This window comes from Sus scrofa, chromosome 14 (assembly GCF_000003025.6).
Source record: "Sus scrofa isolate TJ Tabasco breed Duroc chromosome 14, Sscrofa11.1, whole genome shotgun sequence".
In the NCBI taxonomy this organism is placed as follows: domain Eukaryota; kingdom Metazoa; phylum Chordata; class Mammalia; order Artiodactyla; family Suidae; genus Sus; species Sus scrofa.
In genome coordinates this window covers 1,332,919-1,342,092 of record NC_010456.5, presented here as the reverse complement: position 1 = coordinate 1,342,092, position 9,174 = coordinate 1,332,919, and positions in this window count along the sequence as shown.

The following is a 9,174-nucleotide window of genomic DNA, read 5'->3' as shown; positions in this document are numbered from 1 at the left end:
AGAAAGAAAGAAAGAAAGAAAGAAAGAAAGAAAGAAAGAAAGAAAGAAAGAAAGAGAGAGAGAGAGAGAAAGAAAGAAAGAAAGAGAGAAAGAAAGAGAGAGAGAAAGAAGGAAGGACAGAAAGAAAGAGAGAGAGACAGAAAGAAAGAAAGAAAGAAAGAAAGAGAGAGAGAGAGAGAGAGAGAGAGAAAGAAAGAAAGAAAGAAAGAAAGAAAGAAAGAAAGAAAGAAAGAAAGAAAGAAAGAAAGAAAGAAAGAGAAAGAAAGAAAATTTGTTACTGATGTCCCATAACTCTTTCCCTGGTCTTCCCAGAAGCGTTAGTGAAAATCTGTCGCCCCTTATTCTAAGGTTGCAATCGGGGAAACTGATCATAGGAACTCATCACCAGGAATCAGGCTCCCTCGTGCACACAAAGCCCAAGGCCTGAGACCAATCTGGCTTTATTTATTTATTTTTTTCCCATCAAATCATCAGTTGACAATTTTTCCTCCACTGAGCATGTGGGAGCCCTTCCTCCCTCCAGCCTCCCCTCTCCTCTACATCCAAGACATCGCATCTTACCTCTACCATGCCCACTTTCACTCTGAGCTCAAGAAGTCAGAGGGAGGTGCATGCTTTGGGTTCTGAGCCATCCGCAAAACAAACAGGTCTTCCCCCGGAATGCTGGCCCTTCCTAAGGGCTCAACTTTGAAGTGTTAATCCATTCCTCTCCCAAGAAGAGGAGAGACTGAGGAGGAGGAGGAAGAGGAGGAGGGAGAAAACTTTTGCTACCAGAAATGCATCTCCTGGCCATAGTGGATGTCCCTGTTCAGGGGATTGCTGGCTAGGCCTGGCACAGTCACAAGGGCTGGAGTACAGAACTCGCCACATGCTTGCTGTGATGATGTCTATTATTCCAATCATATTTTATCAAGTACTGTAGCCCTGCTGACATCGTCACCATAACCTACAGCTTGAACTGGCCCCTCTCCTTTAGAGGCCCAGCTGTCCCTGGGAAGGTGTCAGAGGCCCAGTATCTGCCCTCCAGCCCCCAACTGGCGGGCCTGCAAGCTGCTTTGAGGATCAAAGAAGTTCTGGAATGATACAAGAGTTAGAGATCAAGGCGACTCACCTGTTCTTTCAAAGGATCAGAAAGAATGCCTTGTTTAGGGAGGCTTGGAGCCCGTGCATTTTAACCAAAGGGAGTTTCAATTACAAGATGAATGATACAAAGTCCTGGTTTATGCACATGGCCACGGAGCTGGAGGGAAAGGACCAGGGCCTCTCGCTGACCACAGCTCTTCACAGCATGTCTGGGAGGCAGCCAAGGGGAGGGCCTTGGTGCCAAGGTCATTGTGAAGTGCCACTAAGACCTGGGGAGATTGTGGTAAGATTAGAGGAAGTTTGCCAAGCAAGACAGTGAGGAGGCGGGGAAGGGAGAGGGCAAATGCAGAAAAGACAGCAGCATCCTTTGGGGACAGAGAACAATGCTTTATAAATCGTTATAAATTGCATGTCTTGATGGGCTCCGTCCTGGCGTCTCTGAGAAAGGCAAGCCCAGCTCTGGGAAAACTGCTGACCACACTCATGGAAAGAAGCCCATCTCTTTGCGCTGCACTGATACGCCCTTTAAAATGGGGGATGAGAGATCTTATGTCTACTTATCTCCAAGGAGCGCTGGGCTCAACAGCTTCAAAAGCCCCCTTGCCCATCTGTGATTGTCACAGAAACTGTGATTTTCTCTTTTCTTGGACCACCATGCTCAGATGGCAGGCAAAAGCATGAGTTAGCAAGTTGCCTCTCTGGGAGCTAGGCAGGGGGTATGCATTTTGTTTTGACCCAGACATATTTGCAGTCACATGGTACTGGTCATGGCTCGGCTCCATGATCCGGAGGAGTGTTCCAACCTCACTGGAGCTGGTCTAAAAGACGGCCCTGGACTATCCTTTGCACAGGCCTTTGATGAGGTGACTCCATCAGGGTCCCAGACTTGGGCTTCACTTTCCTGAAGCTACTATCCTGGCCTCATGTCCCATGGGGGCTGCTGCAGTGCCAGGCCACAGAGCTATTCTCCAGGCAGGAGGGTGGAGGGAAGGGAGAAGCTAAGGAGCATACCTTTCACAGAATGCTTCTTCTCCCAGGCCCGCCAGCAGCAAGGACATCTCGGAAATGTGCCTCAGTGGCCTCTGGCCATGTGGGATAACTCCAGGCTCTGTCCCTGGGAAAGAAGGCAAGCCCGGATGTAGGGTGGACCCTCTTCCTCCCCTGCCCTCCTTCTAGAGATTTTAGGTAATTTCCAGTCCGCTTACAATTTCCAGTTTGGCTGTAGGATGCATTTTAATGCATTCACTGGATGAAAAACTCAAATAAATCACTGAGTCTATTGACATGAAAGAAACACTTTATCTTTTCTGCAGTGAGTCAGATCTTGCTTATCAGGAGGGAAGGCTAGCATCCAGACCAGCTGTGGCTGCATTCCCAACCCTGGGCTGTTTGGTGCTAACATTGTCCAGGAAAATGGGGGGAGCGGAGGGGTAAGCGAGGAGCCACACCCCATTTCTTTTCTTTCTTTCTTTCTTTTTTTTTTTTTTTATCTTTTGTCTTTTTAGAGCCACACCCACAGCAGATGGAGGTTCCCAGGCTAGGGGTCCAATCAGAACTGTAGCTGCCGGCCTACAGCCACAGCAACACTGGATCCGAGCTTGTCTGCGACCTGCACCACAGCTCATGGTAACGTTGGATCCTTAACCCACTGAGCAAGGCCAGGGATGGAACCTGCAACCTCGTGGTTACTGGTTGAGTTCGTTAACCACTGAGCCACAGTGGGAACTCCCCCATTTCCCTTTGAAGCCAGTCTGAGTTGGGCTGCCTCCCAGTAGTCCCAGGAAAAAACCCTACTTGGGGTCTTTCACTGGTTTCTGACGGCTTCCCATTCGGTTCAAGTCCAAAGCATCTTATGAAGTTAGGTGCTCCTCAAGCAAGGCAGACTCGAGGACAGGGCACAGTCACCTCCACCCTTTTGTGGGGAATACACATTACCTCTTCATTCTCTTTAAGGGGAGGACCCGAACTGCAGAAATCTAGACATTAATAGATTCCAGAAAGTAATCCTTGAGTTCACAGGGCTTTGACCAACTAAAGACAAGTTCCTTTTAGGATAAATAAAGTTACTCTTGAATTTTGCAAAAGCAGTGACACTTCAGTGACTCATTCTCAACAGGATCAATTTCTCGTTTCCCTCTCGCGATCCAGCAAATATATATGTCAACCTCTCAAGGTCACTTTCCCCACTGTAAATGGAAGACTTGGACCAGAAACATCCCACGGGAGTGCGAAGGGCTGGCTTCCAGGGTTCTTTCATGATTAGGGAGAGAGGCTTTAGCCAGTTGACAATTGTTTGAAAATAGGAAGCCCATGTGTAGCTACTCCAGGCTGGACGCCACACTCTGCTTTGGATTCCTGATGGCCAAGCTGTGGGAAAGCTCTGCACAGGAGGCAAAAGAAAAGGATGTTTGGAATTTCCCCGGTGGCCCCGGAAGTTAAGTGTCTGGCGTCGTCACTGCAGTGGCGCAGATTTGATCCCTGGCCCCGGGAACTTCCGCACGCCACGGGCATCACCAAAAATGAAGAAAAAGGGAGTAAAGAATGATCATCACCATTCTCTGTGGTGAGACTAAGAGATGAGTCATTTCTTTCTGCAGGTCTCCTTTCCCAAACAAAGCTAATTTAAAGAAGATGCAAGCTGTCTAACTCTTGTGCCAAGAGAGATTTCCTGTGCTGTTTAAAGACTCTGCCAGTCTTCCTGTGGGGTGTTTTTCACAAACACCTAGATGAAGCAAGACTAATCGCCAACAATTTGGTGGGGTGAGTTATTCCTGGTCAACTCTCCTCTCAAATATCTCGCACGAAGCGAAGTTTCCTGGCCGAACCACTCTCTCCAATCCAGTAGGAAGTGTGCACGCATGTGACCAGGCAGATACCCTTGAAGGCCGGTGGTGATCTGCTTTGATATCCCCCGGATGTGTCTGCAGTAGATATTTAGATTTTTTTTTTTTTTTTTGCTTTTTGCTTTTTCAGGCCTTACCAAGGGCATATGGAGGTTCCCAGGCTAGGGGGTTGAATCAGAGCTGCAGATGCCAGCCTACACCACAGCCACAGCCCTGCAGGATCTGAGCCGTATCTGCGACCTCTACCACAGCTCATGGCAACGCCACATCCTTAACCCACTGAGCGAGGCCAGGGATCCAACCCACAACCTCATTGTTCCTAGTCGGATGTGTTTCTGCTGAGCCACGACAGGAACTCCTAGACATTTAATAAATCACATGGAGCAGTACTTTGAGTCCTGACCCTCCAATTGGAGTCCTTCAAATATAGGCGACTTCTTAGTCAGCAAGATGATCTCACCCACATTGTTGTCCTGAATAACACATATCTTTCCCAGGAAAAGTAGTGGCTGTAAGGCAGTTCTGGGAGGCCTGTGTTTAGATCCACATCGTGGAAATCAGCCTATTTCCAGTGGGAAGCCATTCTGACAAGTAAAGAGAAAAGCCCTAGCCCAAGAGAACAGCCTCATCTAAGACTGAAGAACACTGAATTTATTTCTAGAAAGTGTACCGAATTTTCGGTTCAAAAGTAATTGAGTGCATGCAGCAGTTACATGCTTTTCCAAAAATTCTTTAGAAGTCTAATTCACTGCTGTTAGCTTAGCCTTTTTTCCCACGAAACGCAATTCGAAGGATATCTAGTTCATTTTTTTTCTCAATAGAGAACAAGTTAAACACCGAGTTTTAAGTCCTGCGTCTTGGCGAAGTCAGCTGGGGTCCTTTCCCACAGACGCCCGGCCCCAGCTGAGAAAAACCCTGGTCCCCTCACCATTTAGCTTCCAGGGCTGCTGCGGATCTGTGTTCCATCGTTCACCAGAAGTTGCCTTGACTCGGCTATTAGCAGCTTAGGGAGTCTCAGGCTGACAGCAGGGTCGAAAGAGAACCTATGAGGTCAGAGCGACCCTTTCTGATTCCTTCAGGGTGTGTTGCTCTGCTCTGCCCAGCAGGAAGGGGAGCAGGGCTGGCTGCAGATTTTATGACAAGTGGGGACTATTCAGGATCCTGCTGCGGCTGCTCTCAAGTAAACAGCTCCCCCGTTGCCATGGCTTTCCCACTCGTCCACCAAACATCTCACAAGGCAGAACGTGCTCCCCTAAAATGCAGGATATCAAAAAAAAAACATTTACTCTCCATGTCCTTGAATCTGCCTCTGTTTTGTAGGTAGATTCATTTGTGCTGTATTTTAAATTTCACATGATATCATACGGTATTTGTCTTTCTCTTTCTGACATACTTCACTTAATCTGAGAATCTCCAGTTGCATCCATGGCAAATGGCACTTATGGTTGCCAGGGGGAGGGAGGAGGGAATGGGATGGACAAGAATTTGGGGTTGCTCAATGCAAATTCTTATATTTAGAATGGATAAGTAATGAGGTCCAACTGTGCAGCACAGGGAAGTATGGTCGGTCTCTTGGGATAGACCATGATGGATGATAGTATGAGAAAAAGAATGTATATATATGAATGCTTGGGTCAGTTTGCTATACAGCAGAAATTAACACAACACCGTAAATCAACTATACTCTAATAACATTTTTAAAAATACAGAAAAAAAATTTAAACTCAATCAAGAGGGAGACGTTGCGTTCCCTAGGCCAAAGTTTTAGATAATCTTGATGCCTTTGGAGACTGGGGTTAATCACCTGATCTGGTTTCGCCTTGAGTTCCAATGATGCCAGCATCACCCATGATCTTGACCAAAGCCAGTGTGGAATCTTTCACACACACACACACACACAGACACACTCCCACACTCACATATGAGTGGGACTAAAGAGGTGAAAGTAATGTGATTCTTCACCCCGATAATACTGAAGACCCTCAGATTCTGCTTGGAGGTTTTCTCCCTTGGCTCTGAGCAAGCTTTCCAGACCCCCGGGGCATAGTCCTTCACAGGCTCGGCCGGTCAGCACATGTAGATCAGAGGGCTTGTTCAGGAAGCTGGATGGGCAGCTCCTTCCCGTGTCACTTTGGAGGGCATGTCACTCAGTCATAGACTCATTCAGAGGATGAAAAGACCTAAGCTCCATTGGGTGCTGATGGTCAGTAAGACTGAGTCCTTGCCCTCAATATCTTTCAGACTAGCAGTTCCCGTTGTGGCTCAGTAGTAATGAACCCAACTAGTATCCCTGAGGACTCAGGTTTGATCCCTGGCCTTGCTCAGTGGGTTAAGGATCCAGCATTGCTGTGAGCTGTGGTGTGGGTCACAGACACAGTTCTGATCTGTGTTGCTGTGGCTGTGGTGTAGGTGTTGCTGTGTGCTACTCCTATTTGAGATCTAGCCTGGGAACTTCCATATGCCACCGGTGTGGCCCTAAAAAGCATTAAAAAAAAAAAAAAAAAATCTGGAGTTCCCGTCGTGGCGCAGTGGTTAACGAATCCAACTAGGAACCATGAGGTTGCGGGTTCGGTCCCTGCCCTTGCTCAGTGGGTTAACGATCCTGCGTTGCCGTGAGCTGTGGTGTAGGTTGCAGACGCGGCTCGCATCCCGCGTTGCTGTGGCTCTGGCGTAGGCCAGTGGCTACAGCTCCGATTCAACCCCTAGCCTGGGAACCTCCATATGCCGTGGTAGCGGCCCAAGAAATAGCAACAACAACCAAAAAAAAAAAAAAAAGACAAAAAAAAAAAATCTTTCAGATTAGTTGGAAAAACAAGCGAACACCCAATTTTCTTCATGCACTGTGATTATCGCTAAAAGAAGGGCATCATCAAGTAGGTCACCCCATAAGTTACACCAGGAACCCTCTCCAAGGTGCCTGGAGATGAGCCTCTGGCTAACCCCCACCCCTACCTGCCTTCACCTCGGTGCCCTCAATCTCCTCCAGGAAAATAGCTCCTATGTTCAGACCACTGGGTAGGGAAACTCAGCTCTTTTCAAGTTCCTGGCAAAGCTGCTCACTTGCCCTATAAAACAGGTTAACAACAGGGCTGGTGAGCTGGTCCTAAGAGCCAATCCAGTGCGCCCTGCAGCACCCAGCCAGGCACTGCCTGGCCCAGGAGCAGAGAGGAAGGGACCTGTGCGTCTACTCTGGTGTCCCCGAGTCCTGGGTGTGACATTCCAGGATGTGACCAGCCCTGCCTGGATCAGAAGCGGTGGTATCTGTGCAGAAACCATCAGGCTGATGAAGTGCTAATTAGTTAAAGGGGAGAGCAGTCTGGTAAGACCACCCCAGGCCGGCAGGCTTGGAGAAGAGCCACGATAGGCATGTCAGAGACCATGAAATAGCTCAGCAGCCAAACACAGCCTAGGAGGGGAGCCAAGAGAGACAAGGTCAGAGAAGGATCATGAATGGAGCCACAGGAAAGATCTTAGAGTATCTGAGGTGGCGCCAGGCACCATCCCCGGATCTGGAGCCACAGAAGTGAAGACACAGGTAAATCCCTACATTCATGGAGCAGCCTAGGTCCCAGAGGGCATGAGAGCAGGCGGCGGAGTGATTGACAAGAAACTTCAACCTGCTATAGGTAATGAGCGACATTTTAAACTGAGAGATTGTTGGAGTTCCCGTTGTGGTACAGCGGAAATGAATCCAACTAATATCATGAGGATGTGGGTTCGATTCCTGGCTTCACTCAGTGGGTTGGGTATCCGGTGTTACCGTGAGCTGTGGTGTAGGTCACAGACTCAGCTCAGATCTCACGTTGCTGTGGCTGTGGTGTAGGTGGTGGCTACAGATCTAATACGACCCCTAGCCTGGGAATTTCCACATGCCTCGGGTGCAGCCCTAAAAAGCAAAAAAATAACAAATAATAAAAAATAAAAATAAGAGAATGGTTGAGACTTGGCTGAGAGCTGAACACCAGAAAAAAGTCAGGCACACAAAGATGAGGAGAGGAACATTCTAGGTGTAGCCAACGCCTGCAGCCAAGAACACATCCAGGGAGACTTAGCAAGAAGGGGTGAGTGAGTGCAAAATCACTGAACACCTGCCTGCACGGGGTGGCCTGCAAGCACTCTGTTATTATTAATAGTATTTTACATTAGTTATTTACTTACTATGTTTATTCATTAGTCACTGAATACAGCATATATACAAAGACATACGTTTTCAGTTATGATGTGACTCTCTGAATAATGACCATTTAGCTCATGACCTTTATCCTTAAGTATGAATGGGCTTTGTGATTTTTTTTTTTTCATCTTTTTAGGGCCACACCCGCAGCATATGGAGGTTCCCAGGCTAGGGGTCCAATCAAAGCTGTAGCCGCTGGCCTAGGCCACAGCATGGCCACAGCAGATCTGAGCTGTGTCTGCAACCTACACCACAGCTCATGGCAACACCAGATCCTTAACCCACTGAGCGAGGCCAGAGATGGAACCTGTGTCTTCATGGATACTAGTCAGATTCATTTCCACTGAGCTACAATGGGAACGCCAGGCTTCGTGGTTTTTAAAGCAAATAGTGGGCTTAAATGTCTCTGTCTTGGTCTTTCCTCTCTTACCCTGTGAAATGCGGAGTTGGCCCTGACTGCTTGCCAGGCCTTCGGCCGCTGCCTCTGCCACCTCTCCTGCTGTCTCTCACGACCGATGACAGCCTGTCCTGCAGGAAACCAGAGCAGGTCTTCCACACACCGTCCACAGGTTGATTCTAACCTTGAAAACACAACTGCAGCTTGACTGTTTGCATACAGAGCCCGGCCTGGCCAAGGGGCCCTCCTCTGCAAGTGGTCAAATCCATGGCCAGTACCTCAGTTGTCCAAAGCCACAGCTTTGCACTTTTAATTTTTCCTAGCTTTTCTGGTGGTCTGATTCACATTCATAGAGCCTGAAGAAGAAGAGGAGGAAGACTGGGGCTTGAATCTGATTCAGTTCCCTTGCAGAAGGGGCTTTTTTTTCTTTCTTTCTTTTTTTTTTTTTTTTCCTTTTTGGGGGTCACGCCCACCGCAAATGGAGCTTCCCAGGCTAGGCGTCTAATCGGAGCTACGGCTGCCAGTCTATACCACAGCCACAGCAATGCCAGATCCGAGCTGCATCTGCGACCTATGCCACAGCTCATAGCAATGCCAGATCCTTAACCCACTGAGCGGGGCCAGGGATCAAACCTGCAACCTCATGGTTCCTAGTCAGATTCCTTTCTTCTGTGCCA